The sequence below is a fragment of the Hibiscus syriacus genome, unplaced genomic scaffold (assembly GCF_006381635.1).
Source record: "Hibiscus syriacus cultivar Baekdansim isolate YM2019G1 unplaced genomic scaffold, ASM638163v2 tig00110944_pilon, whole genome shotgun sequence".
Lineage (NCBI taxonomy): Eukaryota > Viridiplantae > Streptophyta > Magnoliopsida > Malvales > Malvaceae > Hibiscus > Hibiscus syriacus.
In genome coordinates this window covers 1003409-1029824 of record NW_024062925.1, presented here as the reverse complement: position 1 = coordinate 1029824, position 26416 = coordinate 1003409, and the positions used below count along the sequence as shown (strand labels likewise).

The 26416-nt window shown below is 34.3% G+C and overlaps 1 pseudogene; it reads right to left on the bottom strand.

Annotated features, from left to right (window-relative positions):
• Positions 1-2521: 2521 nt before the first annotated feature.
• On the bottom strand, positions 2522-3801 carry LOC120147863 (annotated as a pseudogene).
• Positions 3802-26416: the final 22615 nt, after the last annotated feature.

Sequence of the window (26416 nt, the reverse complement as noted above, 5' to 3'; positions counted from 1 at the left end):
TACTACTTGCATGCCTTCCCCTTGAACTAGAAGGTATATCGACATTGAGATCGAAAAAGCTCGCATTCGAATGCCTCCCCTAGAGCTTGAAGCCATCGTATCAAATGAAAACTGCACAGATTGTTACGTCGAGGGCATCTCCATATTAAGGTCAAAGAAATTGGCAGATGAATACCTTCCCCTTGAACTGGACGTGATGTTGCCATACGAATTGTTCGTGGACCCATCTCGGTACATATCGTAAGGAGTTGCTGATGAATGTCTCCCCATTATGGCATTAAAATCATTACACATTACTGTAGTCGGGCTGTCAACTTGATCAGCTAGCCCATAGTGGGAGCTTAATGACAGACCCCGAACAATATGCACTTCAACAAACTTTGCATACATCTCCGTAACGGCGTTTGAACAATTATTTTGAGAATCAACCATCATTTCAACATCATCATTGTTCGATAGTTCGAACGTTGTATACCATATTGACAACAATGATGTTGGAAATCTGTACTGAAGCGATGACATTCTTTTAGTACTTCCAACATGAATCTTCCTTGAAATCTTTGTTATCAGCTCCTTAAGAGTTATGTTTCTCTTGAAAGATATTTTAACATAATGATTTGATACGAAAACAACGCCGGTTTCATCTTCCCGAATTTCTCCATCATAATAAACAATAGCTGAAATTCGCGTCATTCTTAAAGTTTGAAAGTGAGACAATCTTATATCTGCAAAAAATAAACCTGAAACAAGCTTAATTATATAAATATTATATGAATTAAAATATAAGGAAATAAAATTTTTTACACAAGGTAAAGTCGCGGAGTAGGAAACACGACTTTCTGGGATTTTCTGACACACGTTTTGGGATTATATTTTTTTTTGTTTTCCACCATTTTTTATTCAAAAATCAGGTAAAGACGCGGAGTAGGAAACATACCTTTCATTAAATAATATAATTTTATATTATTACCTTATCGGCAAAAATATTTCAATGTATGCTTCCGCTTTCCAATTTTACAAACACAAAAATTTATTGAAAACAATTCGTATAATATTTTTTTCTTTAATTAATCATATATAATTATAAAAAATATTATAACAAAATTACCTTATAACGAAAGATCGAACGAACTTCTGAATCAAATATAAGAGGATTGTCGGGTGTTATACTGGTTGAGAGGATTGTTGTATTAGTTTTTCGGTTGAGAGGAAGTTGTGAGAGAGTTTACGGGGGAGAGGAGTATTTATAGCTGAGAGGAGTTAGTGTAATTATACAAGGCGCGGCCCGTGTACCGTGCCTTACATAATTGTCTCAGACTTAAAGCAAATGCCCGCCCCCTACACCGTGCCTTGCATAATTGTGTCAGAATTAAAGCAAAGGCGCGACCCCTACACCACGCTGTACCCTATGTAGCATAAGGCACGACCCTTGGGGCGTGCCTTTGCCAGCGTGTGTACATGTCAGCGTAAGGCGCGCTTCAGGGGGCGTTCCTTCCTGCAAAGGGTGTTAGATCGGAAAATAAAGTCTGAACGGTGCCTGATAAGGAAAATTTGATTTTTAGGGTGATTTTTCGAGAAATTCGCCAAATTACTTCTTAAACTTTTCAATAATTTAATTTTATTATAAAATTATAACCCAAGTCATTAAATTTTTTTAATATTATAACTTAATATATTTGCATAATTTTTTTAATCATTGAAATATCATACACTCACAAATATAGTAGTAGGAATAAGCATGGGACTCGAACCCGACAAATTTCGGATCGAATCGTTTTTTTTTAAAATGGGTTTAGGTCGGGTCAGATTCAAATTTAGGGTGAAAAATACTCTACCCAATCAGGAAAAAAATATAATTTTACCTTATATATTTAGGAATAATTATAATAATACCCCTATATATGTTATTTTTTCCAATTAAATCACTATTTCTTTTGAATAAAAATGATATTTTTATTATATCGGGTCGGGTCAGTTTCAGATTCTATCTCAAAAAATCGGGTCGGTGGAGGGTTTATATTTTTTGGGTCGGGTGGGGGTGAAGAATGTAAAATTTTCGGGTCAGATTGGCCAAAACCCGACCCATGTCGATCCCTTTATAGTAGCTCAAACTCATTACCTCAAAAAAAAGGGGATAAACTACACAAATGGTCACTAAAGTTAAAGTAATTTTTTGTTTTCCCCACTAAAATTTAAAAAATAACAATTCGGTTATTAATATTATCGATTTATAACAAATTGATCATTAATACTATTAATTTATAAAAATTGATCACGGGTGATGGAATGCTAACGTGGCACGTTAACCAGCTGACCTGGTGTGTTGTTGCCACGCAAGATAGAAACTTTGACTATGTTAGACTATTTGGCTTCTTCGCCATCTCCATCGTCCTAGGTTCATTACCCAAATATACCCATGTCAGCAACTCTCTATCGCCCCACTCTTTGGACGCCTCCATCGCTTTAAGAAAACTAGGTTTCAAAGAATAAAGAATTTATAACAATAAATAAGAAGAAAAATTCAAAAAGGTCTTTTGATGTTCTTGAAATCCAGAGAATTAATACACTCCAATCCAGGTCTGTAAGGATTCAACAACTTCAAAATCTCAGTTGCTTTCTCTTTGGTTTCATTGTTGCACCCTACTTGTATGAGCAGCAAAAGCTTTTGAAATGCACCAACTTGAAGAGCTTCCTTCAACACTTTTTCTTTATATTTGCTTAGCTTCCATATAGCCTAAACAGAGTACTCAATTGCTAGTTCTGAAATACGCAATATTTTCTTGATGAGAAATGGCATTATTCGAGCGTCATCGGAAGCAAAATTCCTCCCTTGTTTGATCTCGCAGAGATTGCCTATAACACCTAAAGCCCTCTCACAGTAGCTCTTTTTGGATTCAATTGTGGATTCTAATAGTAAAGAAACGAGACCCATTTCGACAAATTCAACATTTGTTTTCTCGTTTGGTGATGAAACAATGTGATAAATCACCATGAGGGAAGCTTTCGTGACCGAATGAGAAATTGGATCTTTAATGAAATTGAATATGATTCCACTGACTCCATTGATGGTGACCAAGTGTTCTTTGTATAGCCGGTCGCAAGAAATAAACTCTTTCACGATGTTATTGGATTTCTGCTTCACTAAAATGTTGTTTGATTTCAAAAATCAGACCATGCAACGCATAGAAGGTTTTGATCCAAGGAACAATTGAGCTTCTCGAGCACGTGGAAACATCCAGTCCATTACATAATATATTTCCCCCAACACATTGGCATTCTTATCTAATGAATTGCTTGTGAATGCGTCGAACGCAGCAACGAGGACACTTGTGGCATAGTTTGCGATAATGCATCGCCTTTTTCGCTCGCTTTCGAGACCCAACTTTTGATTTTATGGACGGAATCCAGACAACCACATCTGTCCAATCGTCTCTCTGAATCGATAATAAAAAATAGAACTTTAAAGACCTCAGTTGAGTTGACGGGGAGTCTCACCGTCGGGATCCTTTCAATGCATTGCTCTGATGCTCCACACACTAATCTTGGATCATTTTCCAGAGAAAATTAATGGGTATATGATCGAAACTTGTAAAGACTTGGTTCATAATAGGGCAGGTGAAATTTTCATCTTCGAGTCATTTCTCGATCGTATATCATCCTAAAAGATATTGTCACCGAATCCTTCATAAGATCAAGAGCTATTGGGTAAGTGAAATGCCTTGAGATCTCAAGCTCCGTATGATGCGCTTTTCTATCTCCATTTCTGGGGGTTTTCTTTGTCCAACTGAAAACTATTTCCATACGTTATTATATCAGAGCAAATGAATTCAAAGGCAAAGGGCTATTTTTTTCTTGATTTAGTGGTGGGTGGAGAGCATGGTTTTTAGAATCGGACCGGTCAGCGAACCGGTCGTGCTATCGGTTCACTGGTTCAACCGGTCGAACCGGTCAGATCGGTCGAAAGAACCGGACGACGTCATAATTAATTAATTATTTAAAAAATTAAATAAAAATATAAAAAACAGTTAATAAAAAACAGTTTTTTATATCACAAGTCATATTCAAAGCAAGTTATAACATATATAAGTTAAAAACCATAAAATCAAGTGAAACAAAATGATTCAAATCAACTACAACATAATATTTAAGGTAAAACATATTAAATAATAAATATAATTATATAACTATAATCAAAAAATAAATTTGGGGCTAAAACAATAATAACAAACGATGTCGTTTAGTTTAATTTTAAAAAAAATCTTACATGGCTAAGAAACATAGAAGAGCATCACAAAAGTCTAAAAAGTAAAAATATTAAAACAAAACAATCCCACATGGCTAAGAAACATAGAAGAGCATCCCAACTGACTTCTATAAATAATAGAGGTAATTTGACATTAAAAATCATGGAGCCTTTTGGTGAGCACAGAGCGAACTATTCTTTCGCTTCAATCGAGCTCGAATTTTAGGCTTCAATCGAGCTTATAATTTTTTTTTGAGTTCGAGCCTTTTTGAGTTCAAGTTTCAATATTATATTTCAAGTTTGAGTTGAACTTGATAATTTTTAGCTCGTGAGTTTTTGAGTCGAGTTGAGCTTACTTTTAAAGTTTTCGAGTTCGACTCGGCTCCTTTAACAAACAACGTCGTTTGATTTAATTTTTTTTAGAAAAAAAAAACAGAACTGGTTTTCAACCGGTTCACGGTCTGGTCCGGTTCAACGGTTCATAGCTGGTTCAACGGTTCTTTCCGGTTCACTAGTAGCGGTTTAACCAGTGTAGAATGAACCGGACCAGGCAGCAGTTCCCGGTTGAATCGACCCTGTTTTCAAAACACTGGTGGAGAGAGCTTTTTGAGGTTTATATATTGAGCAGAATCTGAGATCTTTTATACGATGTTTAAAAGGAATGGGGAGATGGAGAATTTAGCAGGCACTGATTGTCTTTGGGTAATGAACTTAGGTGGCGTTTGGTTCGCTAGAATGTTTATTAGGGAATTGGAATATGTGAATGAATTGGAATCTGTAGGAATTGGAATCCAATTCCATATTCTGTTTGGTTGACAGGAAATAGAATTGGAATCCAATTTCATATTCAGTTTGGTTCGCAGACATGTCAGATGAATTTGATTTCAGTAATATAAAATGACAGAATTGCCCTTCTTGTTTTTTTGCTTTATTTTAGTTTATTTTAAAACTTACATGTAGTAATATATTATAAAAAATTAAAAAATATTAAAATTTCATTTTATTGATTGATTATTCATTTCAATAAATTATAAAAATAATGCTAATAAACATTATAAGTTAAAATTATCGCAATCAAAATATGTTAATAAGTTACCAAAAGATAGAGCAATATTTCGATACATTCTAATCGAAGTATGTTAATTAGTTACCAAAAAATATACCAAAAACTATTTTTATTCAATATATGAATTAGAAACTCGACCCGACACGACTTAAAATAATAAAAAAAATTATTTTTATTCAATAAAAACATTGACTTAATTGAAAAAAATTATATATAGAGGGGTATTATTGTAATTATTCCTAAATATATAAGGTAAATTTTTTTTCCGGGTCGGATCGGTTTTTTTCACTCTAAACCCGAACCCGACCCGAATATCACACTTAAAAAAACCCGACCCGACTCGACCCGAATGTCACACTTAAAAAACCCGACCGACCCGAACAAAATAAAGTTTCATCCGACCCAACTTGAATATATGAATTAGAAATCCAACCTGACCCGAATTATATATATTTTCGGGTCGGTCCGGTTTTTTTCACCCTAAACCTGAACCCCGACCCGACCCGACCCGACCCGAATATCACACTTAAAAAAACCCGACCTGACTCGACCCGAATATCACACTTAAAAAACTCGGCCCGACCCGAACAAAATAAAGTTTCATCCGACCCGACCCGAACATATGAATTAGAAATCCAACCCGACCCGACCCGAAATAATAAAAAATTATTTTTATTTAATAAAAACAGTGACTTAATCCGACCCGACCTGAATTATATATATTTTCGGGTGGGTCCGGTTTTTTTCACCCTAAACCCGAACCCGACCCGACCAGAATATCACTATTTAAAAAACCCGATCCGACCTGACCAAAATAAAGTTTCACCCGACCCGACCCGAAATAATAAAAAAAATATTTTTATTCAATATATGAATAAGTTACCAAAGGATTGATGAGGGTAGTATGGTCAAATTTCAATTCCCTCCAACAAGGGAATTGAATTCCATCCATACTTGGATGGAATTCACTTTCCCTCATCCTTGAAAAACTTGAACTAAATATGGGAAAGTGGTGGAATTGGATTTCAATTTCCACCAATTCCAAGGGATTCTATCCAATCAAACGCCACCTTAGGGTGTTGGAGATGGTGACGGAAGCTACATAGTCAAACCTGGTCAAAATTCCTATATTGCGTGACAAAAACAGTGTAGGATAGCTTGTTAACGTATCTAATCAGCATTTCGTCACCCATATTAATGCTGTTAATGGTGAGTGACTGATTTATTATAAATCGATATTGTAGTGACCGATTTATTATAAATCGATAATGTAGTGACCGATTTGTTACTTTTGAAACTTCAATAGGAACAACAAAAAATTACTCAATCTTTAGTGACCATTTGTGTAGTTTACCCACCCAAAAAATAACATTTACTTTAATAAGACTACTTGTTGGGTTTTCATTTTCAAACTATTAATATATACGAATTATATTTGTTGTAAGCATTAACTTGTATTATATAATAGTATGATGTGACATTGACAATAATTAATGTTAAAGTATCCTAAAATTATTATTTAGAGTAAATTTGATCTATTAAAAAAATGAAATTGGAAGATTATTTGAATTTTTGTTTTTGTTTCCTTAATTTATTTATGATTTTTCTATGTTTTAAAATTAAATTAATATTATTTTATTTAATTTCAACAATAATTATTATTTATGCTTCATAATATTATTGTATATTGTATATTAATATTTATATGATAGTTAATAATTTTTATAACAATTTTATTATTAAGAGATACGCTTAACATATACTTATGATTTGAGATAAAATTATAATGAAATATCTGGGGATTAAATTAAAAAAAAATTATAATTTAAGGATAAAATTAGAGTATTAAAAGTTGAAGTACTAATTTATATTAAAGATTATAATTTAGGGACTTGCGATGAAATTAAAATTTATTTTTCGGATAAGATTGCAAGAGCTTAGGGATGGCAAAAAAACTCGAACCCGACGGGAAAAACCGAAAACCGAATTAAACGGGTCGGGTTCGGGGATGATAAATGGGGACGGGGACGGGGACGGGGAAAACCCATTTATTTTAAACGGGGACGGGGACGGGTTTGGTAATCCCCGCCCCGATTACCCGTCCCGATACCCGACCCGATAAATATTAAAAATAATTATTTATATATATATATAATATTAATAAATTTAATTTAAATAAAAAATATATATTTAATTTAAATATATATATACCCGGCCCGATTCCCGGCCCAATACCGACCCAATACCCGGCCCAATATCCATTTAAATAACCGTTTATGCTAAACGGGGATACCCGTTTCCCCGCGGTTTTCCCCGATTACCCGACGGGGATCCCCGTTTAAATCCCCACGGTTTTTTAAACGGGGACGGGTACCGGTTTTTTAAACGGGGACGGGGACGGGGACGGGGGGACCAATACCCGGCCCGTTGCCATCCCTACAAGAGCTGCAGTTCCAAAGTCTGAAGAAGAAAAAAACCGTGTAATGGGTGTGGCACGTTTTCCAGATATTAACGGTGAGTGATCAATTTGTTATAAATTGATAATGTTAATTATAGATTTGTTATAAATCAATAACGTTAATAATGGATTTGTTATTTTTGAAATTTTAGTAAAAAAAAATAGAAAATTTATCAAATTTTAGAAATCATTTGTGTAGTTAACCCAAAAAAATAACATTCACTTTATTTTATTTTATTTTTGAAGAAAAGGGCCTCATTAAAAATTTAATTTTTTCGGTGAAGAGTATAATTTCATTAACAGAAAAATCATATAAGGAAGGATTAGCGTATGTCTCATTAAAAAACATCCCACTCTATATAGAGAAACATACGCTAATCAACAAAATCAACAAAACAAGTTGCACAACATACAAATCTAGAAATTAAACATTAACGACATCATACATTGTCATGTCTTCTTGCAAAAGTCGTACGATAGATGTTGGTGGAGAAGTGATAACCACAAGATCCAAGCTTTCAAAAGAAGCACTTTTGGCCAAAGCATCATCAACTTTTTTTCTTTGACGAATAACATGTTGAATTTGAACAGACCTTTTACGATTCCTTAAATCATTGAGATGTTCACTTAACGAATGAGCTCCATTATATTCCGATTTAAGAATATGAAGAGCTTTCATGCTATCAAGTTCAAGGATAATCTGACGGAAACCCTAGTTCCAAGCAAGATTAACACCAATATAGGCAACCCACAATTCAACATCAATCACCTAGCACACTCCAATAATTTATAAAATCCAAACTCCCAAGTTCCATAACAATCTCTTGCAACACCCCCACACCGAGCATGACTGTCAGCTTCTCTCCGAGTAGCATCAATATTGATTTTAATCCACGGCGATGAAGGCGGCAGCCAAGATGAAGGCCCACGTGGAAAAGAATCAGGTTTGGACACTGACTGTTTCATCAAGCTGAGGGCAGCAACAATAGTTGCACGCTGCGCAAACTGCAGTCAATGATTGACCCATCTTCGATCATTGGCATCTCAAAAACCTTCTCATTACAAGTCCACCATAAGTTCCATTTACCGCGAACATGAGAGGCCACTCTATATGATTCTTAGCAATATGGGTATCCCCATGCTAGTTAACTCCGATCCACTCCTTAGTTTCAAGGGATATAAAGTAATTCAAATTTGAAGGCGATACCAGATCATTCCATACCTGAAATGCTGCTGGACATCAACGTAAAACATGGTCCGTGTCTTCACAAGCAGCCCCACAAATAGCACAGCTCGGATCATTAACGAAGTGACGGCGAACGAGTTCCTCATTTCTCATAATCTTACGACAACAAACGAGCCGCATAAACGCTTTAATCCGATGGGGCCCTTGAAACTTATGAATAATATTCCATATCTTATTCGTAGCAGTGATATCCATGCCATGTCTGATTCTATACGCAGATTTCACAGTGAAGGAAAGATCGTTGTTTCAACGCCCCCCCCCCCACTCTGTCATGAGTAAGCGTGCTGCTCGGACCTTTTAAGGCCGCAATACGTAAAGTGATTCCTAGAGGAAGAATATGCTCAAACAGTTCCCAACGCATGAGTAGGACCCAAATCCCAAATTCTGAGCATGAGTAGGATCAATATAGTTTATAAGCGGTCCGATCTCTCGAATCCACGAATCACTCCAGAAATCAATTTATTTTCCCGATCCAATAGTCCATACAATATGTCCCGAACGTCATTCCAAATTATGCTAAGACCTTTCTAGAGATACGAATAGTTGCTAATTTTTAACTCCAACGGAATACCATCCTCACACTTGTATTTCGCACGGATAAATCACACCCAAAGATTATTCCTACGAATAAGTTAAAGATCAGTTTCATAAGAAATGCTTCATTGAACATTGTTAAGCGACGAAAACCTAGGCCTCTACACGGCACAGATCGGCACACATCTTCCCATTTAACCAAGTGAACCCCCTTTTATCCGATTTAGACCTCCATATAAACCTCCGAGTTAATTGTTCAATTTCCAAAACACCTTAGGAAGAACAGACGTTTGCATCGTATAAGTGGGAATGGCAAATAACACCCGCTTTGACTAACGTTATTCGGCCAGCAAGAGTGAAACATCTTGCTTTCTATCCACTAAGCTTCCTCTGAACCATCTGGATTAGATAATTATAAGAGTCAGAAGTAACCTTACGGTGTAAGAGTGGTACACCGAGGTACTTGCCCAAGCCTCCACCTCAGTAAATCCAAATCAACATTGATAGTCTGCCGAATATTACTACTAACATTCCTAGAATAGACGATAGTTGTTTTAGTGCAACTCACTTTGTGGCTGGAGACATCGCAAAACTCACCCAAGACAGCCCGTATGACCTCCATTTGAGCAGTTGATGCTTCCGCAAATAAAATCATATCATTTGCGAAGAATAAATGTGAGATCACAAGGCCCTTAGAAGAAGTTCCGAATGGAATCCACTCACCCTGAGCCAACAATTGTCTGAGCAATTCGGCTTATACAAAGCACAAACAGATATGCCGATAATGGATCACCCTGACGAATTTCCCGTGAAGGATGAAAAGAATATGTAACACCCTAAACTTGATTGGGCATAAAATGTCACACTGAGCCATCGAGACGACCCATGATTTTCAAAATCTGTTCATTTTCTTTTAAAACATACTGAATGTAAATAAAACATAAATAACTGTTATAAAAACATTTTACAAAATTGAAGCTCCATGACACATAATTTAAACCAAAATAATACAAACACTGAGTTTAATACACTGAATACATAAATAAGGTCCTATGAATACATAAGTAAGGTCCTATGAATACATATGTCCACTAAAGCTACAACACACTATTAGAGATACTGGAAGTCGTGTTGTGACGGTGCTTCACAAACTGCCTGTAACGTCCTAAAATCGGGTCTTTTCGGGTCGATTTATGGATTTCTGATAAAAGGGAAGAAAATTTTCTAAAATTCATATTTTGGTTTTAAAAATATTTTGGAAAGGTTTTAAGTGATTTTATATGATTCATTTTAATTATGTAAGTTTAATTAAATTATTTGGTGACTGAATTGAAAGAATTAGAAATTATAATATTGGTGATCATTTTGTAAATTTTCACAATGTCCAAAGTCTATGAAGCAATTACACCAAGGCTTATGTTTAGAGTTTTTCCTTGTAAATTAAAATGTTTTAATTTTCCCTTTTTATCATTTTTCCCATCTAGATTCATTTTAATCTAAAATCACATTTCCTTATTTGATTGTTTTCATTCACGTGCTTTTCATGTCTTTCTTATTTTACATTGTAGTAATTTCTCTTAACTTCTTCCATTTTCTCTCGTTTTCTTCCAAACAAGCTGATCAATTCTTCTATTTTTCTTCTTGATTTCTAAATTCACTCATCTTAATCTTGATTTTAATTCTCAAGTTTCTTTTCTTTTATTATGTTTTTAAAGCTTGATCATAATGGAGTTCATTGATGATCTCAATTTCAATCTATTTCCAACAGGGTAAGGATCTTTTCCTTGGTTTTTCTTTTAAGCTTCGAGGGCAAGTGACTAAGTGTTAACGATTCTATTGAATTGTTGATTTAATTGAAATGGTTTCTAAGATTTCAATTGATTTTCGGAGGTAATTAATGTGTTGCTTTATTGAATTGGTTTTGAGGTTTCCTTTATGAAATTGGTTTTTTTTGGAGTGATTATAATAATATTAAATTAGTTTTTCAACTTTAAATGATTTGGATATTGATTTTCTGAAAACAATGTCGATTTTTGGTATTTTTGGGAATACAAGAATTTAAGTTTGTAGATATTAATTTGTGCGATTCTAGATGAGTTAGATGTTGATTATAGTTTTTGTTTATTAGCTTTTAGTGTGGAGTTTCGTGCATTTTGGTTTGAAGCTTTCGGAGTGACGTTTTGGTAAGATTTTCAGTGTTTTCGACGTTTGCACTCTGTTTTAGAAACATAAGATTTTGTTTTATTTTAGATTATATTTTGATGTGTTAATTTGTTTTTCAAGGTTCTTATTGTGTTGTTAGTTGAGGAAACTTGGTGCTTTGAGTTTAGTGAATGTTGAGGTAGTGTTTGGAAGCGTTTTCAGCTTTCGGACAACAATGTGAATGTCTCTCATTCTTAGGAAATGAACATGATTCAAGGTTGAGGTTTGTGCAGTGTTGCATTTGTAATTATGATATATTGTGTTATTTGGTTAATTATGATGATGAAATATGAATTATGTTGTTTTACATATGATGCCACTTGTGTCGAAAATGAGAATTTGAATTATGAATATGATGTGTTACAAATGATACATACGATTTTGGAAACGATTTGTGAAAATCTATATAAATTCAGAATGCGAATTGGATGATCTGAACTTTCTCAATGTCCAAAATATGTGGGTTGATCATGACAATCATCCGTAAGTCTGTTTCAAAATGTATTTGAATCAATATGTGAAAACTATGCATAACTGACAACCGCTCTGGGTGAATTGGATTAATTTACTATTGTTCTTAATAGGACCTTTGCATATGAAAGAAATGCCTATGAAAGAGTACTCTATGTGTTTTGTATTAGTGTGTGATTTGGGATTATACGGGATTTGGATGGTACGTTGAGATTTGCTCCGAGAAGATACAGGGTAAGGTTGGGCATTGAGTTTGCTATGTAATTCGTGGTTTTGGACCTATGTGAGTCCGTAAGCAAAATAGGAGTTGTATGGAGTTTGTTTATCCAATGAGGGAGTTTGTTTATCCAATGAGTGAGTTGTGTTTTGAACAAAAGTCGTTGATCTTAAATAGAAAAATGTGTGTGATTGTGTGATTTGCCAAGGAAGGTAATTGTCCATTTGTGCTTGTGATTGTTTTAAACTATATGGTCCTTGATGTTTATTTAATTTGGAAATCAAATGATTTGGAAAACATTAGCTGATTATTCAAGCATGAGATATTGAATTATATGTGTAGAGTAAGAACAAGTTACGTATGAACATATATGATTGATATTTATCTTTGTTATATGCATTGATTTGAATGCTAGTCGTTTATTGGCTTTATAATTTCACAATCATTGTTAACATTTTTTAGAGGATTAGAGTCGAGTTTGGAGGTGAGGAGCTTGGCTTCAGTGTGATCAAGCAAGGCTAAGGCATAAAGCTATACGTATGTGGTTTTAGAAAACTTTGTGTGGCAATTTGGGGATGTTTAAGACTTCGACCTATTATTCACTCTGTTGGACTTATAATGTTGGATTTTGGGTTGTAATAAGTAGATTTACGATAAGGATTTGATGTTGGTTTGATTAGTTGAATTTAGATTTATAAGTGGAACTTGTTGCTTGAAACATGAGATTACTCAAATATTGTTTTAGACCCTAAAGAAGTGTTTAGAGTGTTTTATTGAGTGTAACTTGGTTAATTAAACATGTTAGACTCCTAAGTTGCATGAAACGACCTTAAATGCCAAAAATGAGTAGGTGACTTGTGCTTGAAATGAATTTTTATGCAATTGTTGACTTTTGGAATCAAATCCTTGATTAATATGTTGACTTTTGTTATAAAGCATGCTATACCTTTGTTTTGACATATATGAATTGGTTGAATAGTGTCAAAGCATGTTCCTAGTCCATGATTACTTTTATGTTGGTGATTAGTTGATCAAATATGCATGTTCTTGATAAATCTATAGTTTTTTAGAAAAAGAATCGACCCCTTAGGAGAAATGATCGATCCCAAAGTTTCTGTTTTGTAAAGGATCGATCCCTTTTCAAAAGGATCGATCCCCTATGAAAAAGGATCGATCCCTTCGATGTTTTCTTGATAAAAAGGTGAAATTGCATTCATTAAAGGTATGAAGTGTTCTTAAATTCTAATTTGACCCCTGAATGATTATGTGAGTTCGATTTAACCCAGAAATTGATTGTTTAATTACTTAAACTCTTAAATTAGAAATTTGATGAGATTTGAGTGATCACTTCTTAAACACACTTAATTACATAATGGAACCCTCAATTGCATGTCATTGTTTGGTATGTAAGTTTTTCATATTTATGTTTAGGTCCCTAATCTTGTATAATTGATTGAGTGATTGTCTGATATCTGATTGGTATGAAATTATGTGTGTTGTTTCCTTATGAAAATGTTTAACATGTGGTAACCTTAATTGGGTGGTTTGACTTGTTGATTTATTATTCAATGTGAAATGACCAAAATACCCCTAAATGTTTAAATGTAATATTTGCATGTTTAATTGAGATTCAATTGCATGTTAGTTACATTGAACATTGTGTGTGAAGTATAGTAAGAGATTTTAATTTGTTGCTCCAGTGAAATTTGCATAAAGTGGATCTTGATCCGTCCAACATGATTATAATCTAATATACGCTCAGGTATCCGGCTCGTACTCCTGGACCGGATGACATGCGTCGTATTACCGTCAAATAATTCATTCTTCTAAAAAATAAATAAATGAAAGAGTAGTAAATAGAAGTATGGTCAGTACATAGGGACTTTAGAGTTTTTGTGGTTGTGAACTTTTTTATTTAGATATGGATAAAGATGAGAAAAGATAGGGATTTGGATAAAGATGAGAAATGATAAGGACGAGAGAAAAAAAATAGGGTTTTAAAAAATAATAATTTGAGATAAAGATAAGATAAATAAATAAATAAATTCAAAAATAAATTGAGATAAGGAAAACTTATGATGAAAACAACCTTAGGCTTAAGCTTTTGCCTCAATTCAAATTGATCATTGGAAAAGATTTTTCACTTCGGATATATGTCGATTACAGTCTACAGGGCCCAACCCTTATAACTTGTTTTTCTCTCTTGTAAATCAAAAATTCAAAAGCTATCTTTGAATTCCAGGCCTTATGTACACTAACTATGACTATCATCATCAACACCAACTCATTTTTAATGTTTTGGAAAAACCCGACTTGGACTATGTTGTCTTAATGAGAATCGAGTCCGATCTCAATTTCCCTTAGCGAACTGCCGCTAAGTGTGTTCACATGAAGTTAAACTTGCTACCAGTTGATTCTTCCTCCCAACTTTAAACCAGAACAACATCCAAACAAACGCCGACTTTTTGATTGAAAATCATTTTGATTTTAAAGGATTGGTCGATTGTATATCCTATTTCTCCAGAAAATTGAGAAAATAACCTGATGGTATTTTAAGTGCTTTTCAATCCTCACAATAGGAATTAAGTCATCGCTGTAGCCCTTGGCTTATGGAGAAATTATCTAAGTATGACAATCATATTTAGCATCTTTAAAAATAAAAATAAAACCAAAAAAAAGAAAACTTTTATAAAACCCAAAGCAAAGAAGAAAAATGAATTCTGAATGTGTTTTCAGGCTTACCCTGAGAGGTTATTTATAGCCTTCAATTCCCTAAAAATAATGAAAGATAATTCTTAAAATATTTAAACTAAAATCCTAAAAACATGAGATTAACTTGAATTTAATTTCAAAATCGTGGAAAACCCATTCGTCGTTCTAGAAGCGCTGACTAGACCTTCTGGAAGGTTCTGACTTACCGCCACGTCAGATGATTCATGACCAGAGTTATGCCCACTAATCCAGCCTTCATTCCTAAAATAAAAAAAATTCTGTTTTTAAGTGCAATTTCCAGAATAAGTGTCTTGTACAGAAAATGAATCAAAACGAATAAATCAGCTACAAAAACCAACAACTGAAGAGCAATTTAAAGGTAAAATAATAACTAAATAAACCACCTATCACTGAGTATAGGCGTTACACTACCCAAGCTACTGTCATGCCAATAGAAAGCATCCGAAGATTGAGCTTACAGAGCCCAACAATATAATTACTAATCTAGAGCAACATAAGAATTCATAAACAAAAGCATGTTGAAGTGACTGTACTAAGTAGTAGATACATGCATGATCTAGATCAAGTGCTACCTACTTAAGGCTTTATTGTTCTATCACTGAAGTAGGAGTCTTACAATTCCCTTAGTCCTCTACTAAGGGCCTTGCCATGAGTATGCATCTAAATAGTCTCTAACCTTAATGTCGGTAACTACCACACATTATCTAAATGTGACACTTACATTCATGTGCATTATCTGAATGCAGACCTTAACATACTGTGTATTATCTAAATACAAATCTGACTCGTATATGGTCTCACATAGCCATCAGAGACTAGTTACTGAGGGAACACTGTGTCACACAACATCGATGCAATTCACACTAAAAATACTGAATAATCTCATGGTCCTCACATAGCCATAAGGTAGATCATTGAAAGGGAACCCGGTGTCACATTCACATACCCTTCAAGCCAAGCTTTAACATATCTCATGTACCGACTGATGCAACTATACAAACATGTCTAAGGCCTAAAGGCCACGCAACACTAACATCGTTAACCCACTCCTCGCGAGTGTTCGAGCCTCGTGCCTTAGTTAGCTCCTGAAGTACCTTGCGCATTGACAATGCCCCACTAGGGCAACTAAGGTAACCTGGCTATACCCTAGCATAGTTGGACTCACTAAAGTGAGGTTATCATCTCACTAACTTCTATCTAGATTGTTCTATCATCTATAACATTATGCGAAGGCTTATTAGTCCGTTACACCTATTATTTATTAAGTTGCTATGTTCTGTTCGTGCGTTATGCAAGGGAGTTTTAGTCAATTTCTGTCTCTAGTGAAGTCTCTAAGTGTTTCAGGGTTTTATGACGATTACTGAGTTTGTTGCTAGTTGGCTATACTATTCGCTAGTTTGATATTTGACTTGGGTTCAACTCTAAGTAGTGACACTTTAGTCGCTCTTGTTACGTTTTTCTTTAATTCACCCTTGAGTTAGAGGGATAATCGTACGCCCACCATGTGTTAACATCCTCGTAGGACATGATTATTATATTTCATAGTCTAATTAATTTATCATATCATTTTTTGGTATGTCCTCTATAATGATCCTTCGTTCATAGTTACTCGCTCTAAGACCTATAATGGTAAATTGGTAATTTTGCCCCCAAGCACATTTTAGTCATTTTCTTGTACCCGAGATAGATGTCTGATCTTAAACGATATTAAACTCCTCGCTCTTGAGTCTATTTGACATCTTGAAGTCACTTAACCACTTTGGGTATTGATATCGAGCCTTCAATATGGATACTCAATCTTCGGTATGGATACTAGTCATCTGGTACGTGGTATGGAGACCAATCGTGCTGTATGGAAATCGATCCTTCTGTATAGAGACTGAGCAGCCGATCTTGATACCGAGTATCTGGTATCGATACTAAACTCTTAGTATCGTTACCAATGAGTCAATATTGATACTCCTTCCCCCAGTATCGATACTCCCTGCCTGAAATCCTTAATGTTTGCTCCAATTCATCCAATATCGATATTGTTTATCCCAATATTGATACTCGAACCATGAAATGGTTATTTAAGCTTGAGAAAACACCAAAAAAATCATCCAAAAGACCATAGTTTGGTTCTTAATCATGTGCTAAAGCTTTAGGGAGTTAACTAGGGTCTTAAAGTGGTATAAAAATGTCTTCTAAACCTCTAAAATGTCATTTGATCATAAAATCAAATATAAACCTAAAATGCTTAAATACTCAAATCTTAGCAAAATCTTTAAATTTATGAAAGCTTAATACTCTAAAGGGTTAGAAATACACTACCTTGATGTTTGAATCACGAATTTGAGCTCCTTGCTTTGCTACACTGTTTTTCTTGGTGATTTTGGTGAAACCCCTACTTTTTCTTACCTAGAGAAACCCAAGGCTTTGAAACATTAATAAGGGTTTAATGAAAGGATTATGAACGAAAATGAAGCTTGAAAGAAGTAAGAAATAACCCAAATGACTTAACTTTGATTTTGGCTCTTAGAGAAGAAATAAGAGAAGTGGAAGAGAAGGAAAAGAGTAAAATGAAGAGAAAGTGACAAAATGGGATATAAAAACCCTCATCTTACAAAATGGGGAAATTACACTTTTGGTTATTCTCCATCTTTCCACTATTCAAAAACCTTCTTATTAAGGCTAATTGGGCCCAAACCCAAACCCAATCAAGTCTAGCAACTTTACTTATGAATTTCACGAGGTCCACTAACCTATCGGGTAAACCCGAAACTACTATCCTCGAATTTGAGGTGTTATAACTATCACTTCCTTAAAAGAAATTTCATCCTCAAAATTTACTCAGTCTAAACAACGACTTATCCTTAAGTCAAACACTTAGGAACCTTAAAGTACTTAAACTTATATCAAAACTGATTCTGAAGGAAGAAGTCCTTACAAACTGACATGTGGCTCGAAAATTTACAAAATCGATCTACTATTTTCTAAAGGCGCAATAAATGTCAAACTTTAAGCTAAAACCTTTGAGAAGCTCAAAGCTAAAGAAATCACATTCTTGTTATTTGACACTACTATTGCTAAATTCCTTTTCTGGTTAACCATACTCAATCAAGTTAACTCACTGCATAACCCGATAACTTCTTTTACTTGTTAACCATAGGAAACTCATCATACCACACTTGAGATCTTACGACACATGCCAACACTATCTCGTTATTGTAACACCCATAGCCCATAAGCATCTAAGAATACGAGCCATAGATGTCACATCAAACTGAGTAACAATTACTATTCACAGTTGCTTAAAATTTTATTTCTTTTAAAACATTCCTAGTTTCAACTTTTAAAACTATTTTTTTCTACTTAAGATTTTGTACCATTTAAAAACATAATATTTTAACTATAATATATTCAAGAATACCAAAATATTGATAACTAACTAGTCAATTAAACAGTCCTAATTTATTACCATTTAGTCATAACTGATAAAACAGGTTGATAACATAAATATACATGCCACTACTAGTCAAAGGAAACATCAGTGATGTCTTACTGATACTGATATTATAGATGATTAACACACGATCCTTGAGAAGCTCCTCACAAAACGTATGTGTCTAAATCAGAACCTACGCACGAAAATCATCACTTACTAAGTATAACTTAGTGAGACAGTAATACTAAAGGTGAGAACAATTAAATAAAATATTGAAATATATAAAATCATTAAAAATAAAACAGGCAAAATTTTCAGAACGTTTAAACCGAATATCTCATGTTGAACTTTATCAGAAACCTGAAAAGAATCATCTGGCAATTTTCACAAAATCATAATAAATCAGATCGGACAAAATGATCAGTCAACACTCATTTATAGTCATATACTTTTCAGAATTTCATATTTCATTTATAGCCCAAAGTATATTTAAGATATATAAGATACGTGAGTCAGACAAGTGTGCGCAATACATATCTCAGATCATCAGAATCGGAACAGATAAGCACACACAATGCTATCACATCGGAAATAACAATATGCACACAAAGTGCATTCAGATCGGAATATATATACTATTGTACCTTTAACTCTCAATAAAACATACAGTGGACTTTCAATTCATTTCGTAATCATTTAAATAAAAATCATATCAAATCAGAAATATTTACTTCACATTCCTAAAACATGATATGGGCAGTTCATACCCAAAATCATTCAGAAAACTTATTAAAATATTACAAATATAATTCATAATCAAACATAATTCATATCTTTAAAATAACAAGGTGAAGTTGACTTGTCGCAAGTCGTCTTCGATCAAAATAATTAAATAAATAAACTGCACTTACATTTGCCTCACTACAGAACTTGTATACAATAGTCTTAATCACGAGCTTTATCCTTTCCTTTCGGATCGTTCGGATTGCTAGATTTATCGTAGTCTGACAATACCAAATTATAACACAAAATGTTCGAACTATGTATTAGTATCGTACTAACAAACTGATTTTAACATTCAAATATCTATAAAATAAAAATCGAGATTAAATCGATATCAACTAAATCATATTTTCATTATAATTTCCAACTTCTCAAAATACTCATCCAAATCCATGAATATTTATTTTCATCCTTAACCCTTCATCTTTTGCTAATTTACACAAATAAGCTACATATTATGAATTTGTTTTAGAATTCAGCTCCACCTTTCCATTTAATTCATAATGGTCCTTCACCATTATGATCATTGCACAAAAATTACTAAAATTCCAGCACTTAAATAAAATACCCAAACCAATACTTCAACATTCAAAACATTATAAATTTAAACCCAAACTTTCCTAAACTTTCAATTTTCATCACATAACTTTATAAATTTGTAATTCAACCCAACTCAATATTTAATTCAAAATTCAGCATAATAATAAATTTTCCAGCATTCAATTATTTACCCAAATAATGCCTCTACATTTAATAACTTGCAAACAAGTCCCCATGGTTTTGGGACCTTTCAAATTCCACTACTAATTTTACCAAATTTGCAAATTTGGTTCCAAACAACTTTCCAACTTAATTTCCAGCATAACAAATATCAAAAATCAACATTGAATCCCTCAAATATTACATTCTTACAATAATATCCACAATTCCAAGAACTTGTAAACTTCCCTTTTTTACACTTTTAAGGTTACAAATTGATCCAAGCTAATCTCCAAATCACATGGAATACTTCTAATATCATTTCTAATCCATAGGAAAATTTTCAACATTTTCCCTAATTTTCTTCCATATGGCCGAATGCTTTATAACATCTAGGGAAACTTTTAGTTAAATTTTCAAGCATGAATTCAACCTCCTATAATTAAATTCATGCATTTCCAATCATCACAACCTCAAATTGAATCAAAATCTCATGATTCTCCATGAACCGTAACATGACCAAACCTTATATATGCATGTACAATCAATTTTAATCATCATACATGCTTTAGAAATAATCATCAACATAAAAACATAAAAATCCTTCATCACTTCTTCAAAATCACTAAAATCTTCATAACCCTAATCATCAAATCTCATCACACATCATCTTCACCATGAAATATTGGTACCAAATGATAAGAATTTCACGTAGATTAATTCTCTATCTAATAGCTAATTCAAAAATCGAATATATAGCTTCAAAAATCAAAATAAAAATCTTACCTTGGAGGAACTTGAACTTTCATCCAAATGAAGGAAGAAGTTAAAAATGTGCTAATTCTCTTGAGTATTCTAGTATTTAATACTTCATACACTTGGCAAAAGTTAATTTAATTGAATTTAATATTTAATTAATGAAAAATCTTAAAAATACCCTTAATAAATCTTAAAAAGTACAAAATGTCATTTTATTATCTTCCATTAAATATTCATTGGTCAAAGATGAATTTAACCATGTCATTTTCAAAAATTACATTTTAGTCACTAAAATTCCACAGTTCTGAGCCAAATTTATCTGATCTAAAATATGAAAACAATATTTTCAACCATTTTATAACATCCTTCAAAATTTCGTAAAATTCCAGTTTGATTCGATTATCTGATTTCAATACCGATTTACCGCTTTATAACTTTTAACACAAATCACATACCAAAATTTGATTCCCACTCATATATATGTTTTAATCTAAACTGTTCATTTATATGCTAAAATATATAACTTTTAAAATTATAATTTTGGTCCCTAAACTTTTCAAAATGTATACTTTAGCCACTAAACTTTCAAAACTTACCTTTTAGTCCTAGAAAAAAAATTTGGGTATTACAATTACCTACTACTAAAGAGGTGACAATAATTCTCAACCAACGTCGATCTCCATGCTTCTACTGTGCAACTCTGATTCAATATTATCTACATAACTTGATTGTTTCTCATATACCTTGTGGCCTACATAAACTTTACTCACTTGATCGAGAACTTAAGGTACTCACAACTAAAAATCAACCATTCATCTAACGAAACTTGCAACATTTGACTCTTCTAGAGAGTACACAACACAAAGCCGAGATCTTACACGGTCGAACTCTAACCCAGGGGTTCTGAGATTCTACATCTTGCACTTGCTAATACTTACCATCATTGAGCTATTCGATGACATTTATCACTAGTCATACGACGTTTAACAAACTTGATTTCCTTTAATTTGAAGAACCCAAAGTCTGCAATACTATGCAACGCTACATAATGCTATGTGTTGTATATATTTCACACTCATATACCAACACGAAGACATAACTAACGAGTCTTGGCTCACTTAGCTGATTCACTTGCTGAACGTACATGAATACATACTGATAAAATCAGAAGAATCTCTGCACTTCGAGATTCGTAACTCACTACCTGACCTTTAGTGCTCTTAGTACATAGGGTGGGATTTCAGAACTATTGTATCGAAACATATATCTTGCTAACTTACTCATTGAGAGTACTTGGGGCATCTGCACCTAGTTAGAAACTAAAGTGTCGTGGCATTGATTGAGGTACATCTTGACGTTTCTAGCAAATACAGTAATCGATATATTGGTTAAAGCAACTTGGGTATTCTTAACACTAGTGGAGATTTTCATCTCTAACGTAGAACTTGGGATTTCAAAACTTTTCGTGGGTCGATCACACAAACCCTAAAAAAATATAAGGTAACTTTACTTATTCTGCTAGGTCTACCAACTCGACAGTTAGATTCTCACACAAAGGTTCTCCTTATCTAGTTCACTTAACACCATAAAAGAATGCATTCATTAATTCTTACTGAAGCAACATAAAAAGCTAAGACATTTGAAAACATACTTGGAATCTCATTTGCGTTGTCAACATCTTGACCCTGCTCCTCTGCTATCTGACAAGCGAGATTGAACATCGTCGAACCAGAAATAGGTCGAAACGCTCCTCTACTCTCCTGTCCGAGCATAGGACCAACTCTAACTGAACCAAGACAATCTTTCACCATATGTGCAAAGGATCTGCATCCATAGCACTTCCTAGAAAGCATGAAACACATTCCTAGATGATTTTTGCCACTATGCTCACACTCTGGATACCTCAGAACTTTATCAGAGCCTTTAGAGCTCGTCACAAACAGAGAAACTGGCGGTCTCCTATGAGACCCTACTTCTAACCTCTGACTCGGCTGAAGTGACAAAGTTGATGTCAGTCTCCTCTACTCACGTGGACCTTTAGTCCTCTTGGCCACTGACTGGGATCGGTCTACTGGAACATAAGTCATCATACTTGGGCTACCCGATTCGCCTAACAAACTCTTTCTCATAGCTTGTATCCTCTTCACGGCCTTAGCCTACCGTGTCAACTCAGAAACACTTTAGGCAGGTTTACCGCCAACTGCTTATAGATATCAAGGTGAAGTCCCTCAAGGAACTTCTTGTACTTTAAGGACTCAGTTGCAAATAACTCCGGAGCGTAACGACTCAACCAGAGAAAATCTCTCTCATACTTAAACACTGAGTGGTTTCTCTACACTAGCTGAGAGAACTGTATCCTCAAACCATATATGTATGCCTCATCGATATACTTGCATCTGAACTCACTAAAGAACTAATCCCACATAAATATATCTGGCTATAGAGCCATCTCTACAGTCTCCAACAAATTGATAGCATCACCCTTGAGCAAAATGGTGACACGCTCTAACTTACCCTCTAGGGTAAGATGAAGTTGTCTTAAATTCCTCATAGTCTCCCTCAGCCACTCATCGGTCGAAAGGGATTATCATCGTCTGAACCATAAAAGTGGATTATCTGTACTCATCAATATTTCTACTGGGACTCTATTGGCACTGACATACTTTGGTTGGCTGACAACACACTATGTGCTCTAGGAATAGTGTCACTATCTCCTTGAGAGTGGAGGTAAAACTTCTGAAAAATGTCACCTCTATGACCCCTGCGCCTAACGGAATCCCCTAATCATCAACACTATACAAGATCTCATCATTGACACTATTTGGATGAGAGGTTTTGCTCTTCATACTAACCTCAAAATCATGCTCAGAGCTATCAGTCATCACAACACTTTACAACATATATTAAGAAATAAAGCACCATCAGGATTTCAGACTTATACAAGTACTTTAAGTACCTAGAGGCATGCATTCATTGACACCTTACTAAGACTGGCCACTGGGTCCTAGGACCGACTCCACATGACGCTCTTATACCACTAAATTAACACCCTAAACTAGATTGGGCATAAAGTGCCACCTAGGCATACTGAATAGTATCGTAAATAAACATAAATAACTGTTAAAACATTTTACAAATCAGAGCTCCAAGATACATAATTTAAACCAAAATAATACAGACACTGAGTTTAATACACTGAACACATATGTAAGGTCCTATGAATACATATGCCTACTAAAGCTACAATACAGTACTCTATCGGAGATGGTAGAAGTCCTACTGTGACTGTGCTCCATGAACTGCCCAAGCTACATACCTACCAACAGAAATCATCCAAAGGCTAAACTTACAAAGCCCATCAGTATAATCGCTAATCTAGGCAGCATAAGAATTCATAAACAGAAACATGTGAAGACATGGTACTAAGTAGTAGATACAAATGATCTAGATCAAGTGCTACTACTTAAGGCTTTACTGTTCTATAACTAAAGTAGGAGTCTCACGCTTCCCTTGGTCCTCTGCTAAGGGCCCCGCCATGATCTAGATCGTTGGTCGGGGTTCGGCCGGGGTAGCTTGGTCGAGAGTATTCTCTCGTTTGAGAGAGATGAAGGCTTTGAGAAATGGTGAGAATGAGAGGAAAATAGGGTTTTTGGGTATTTATACCAGGGGTCTCTTGGTATTAGGAGAAAGTTTAATTCTCTCTGTTCCCCCAACGTTCGAATCGCATTTCATTTTAGTCCCTTTTCATTTTATATTTTTCTGCAATTTGACCACCTAAATTCTTATTTTATTATTATTATTATTATTATTATTATTATTATTATTATTATGTTTTAATTATATTGAGTATTATTTATTTTACTTCATATTGTTTCCATTTTATTCTCTTTAATTTTTTTTCTCTTAGATTTTGTTTTAATTTTTCTTCATCGTTTTCTTTCTTTTAATTTATTTTTTTATTTATTTTCTTTGATTTTTTTTTATCTATTTCTTTGATTTTTTTATTTCTTTTTTTCTTTGATTCATTTTCATTATTATTATATTTTTTCATTTTATGTTTTTCCTTTTATTTTTATTTATTTATTTTTCTATCTAACATTGTTTTCTAACCTTTTTTAGTGATCTCAATCGATCAAAGGTAAGTAATTTGAATCAAATGTTTTAAATTTCAATTTAAATTTTAATTTTGCAATTAAAGACAACTGTAAATTAATTGGTACCGAAAGGGCAGTTCAAGGGTACTAATCCTTCCTTGACCGTAACCGACTCCCGAGCCCAACATATTTCTGGTATAACGCAAATCAGGTAAGATGGTGTCCAACCCACCTAAATTCGTTTTAAAATGGTCGGTGGCGACTCTAACCCAATTCAATTCAAGTCGAAGCCCAATTCCGGTGCCCACCCGAAACACGGTTCCGACAGCTTGGCGACTCCACTAGGGACATATAAGTGAGTAAGGCCAGAATTAATTTTCGGTGATTCATAAACTTATGTCTTCGTGTGAATTTATTCACCGCACAGACATAAGGGAATGTTTCCTCTCGAGTTAACTTGGTCCACACAAGCCTGTGATGGGTTTAGGACTAAGGGTCTAAAAATCCCAAGGGGGCACCAATAAGGAGACTCGAGTACCTTTTTAGAACCTAGACCGGGAGAGTACATGTAATTAGAGCCCCCCCAATACCTCATTCTAAACCCTAGGCTGCTTTATTTCCTGCTTTATTTTTCTGTTCAAAACCATGCGAACTAGACAAATATGCAGTTAGGATTGTTTGAAATTACCATGCGGATAGAGATCATGTCCTGGTAGGAATTAAAGCATGTGGGGTAGGATTTTTCATTTTTTATTTGTTTTGATTACCTCACTAACTCTTTTATTTTTGTTCTCCTTTATTTTGTTTTCATCATTTGTATAATTTAAAACGAGGTGTTAATCCACCCAAAACGTGTTTGTTAAACATGAATAATCTGTATTAATGGACAAAGGGTTGTAATATAAGAGATAAAATGTAGAGGAAATCTACAAGACTATGTGTCGCATTCAATCTAGAAGATGTGGTGCCCACAATTAAAGAGTATATCACTCTGCTGCATTAGAAAGGACTCAAAATGAATTGGGTCTACATCAAGCACCATGAAAGTCTATCTTTGAAGAACTGACTGGCAAAGATTACAGGGGCAAGACGAGGAAAAGGTTACTGACCTGGACGCTCCTTTCAAAACCTACGAGAACAAGATGGTGAAGCCCTAGCTGAGCTGAATGCCATTGCTAAAGAACTCAAGAAGTAAACTTCGGATAGTTTTTATCGATGGAGGGCTTCAATGGTGTTGTCGTTAGGAAACAGACTCATCAAAGAGTAGAAGCCGAACGTGCAGTCCCTCGAGACTTTTTTTAGGGCAAACAACTCGCCATTTGCATGGTTCATCCAGAGAGCCAGAGCGGTTCGGCAGGTTATTCAACCGGTGACAACAAAGGCAAAAGACTAGTCATGTCAAAGCTGTCAGGATAATTTTGTCTCTTAAAAGATAAAACACTTTTGTCTCCAATAAGTATTATTTCTAATAACAAACATATTTT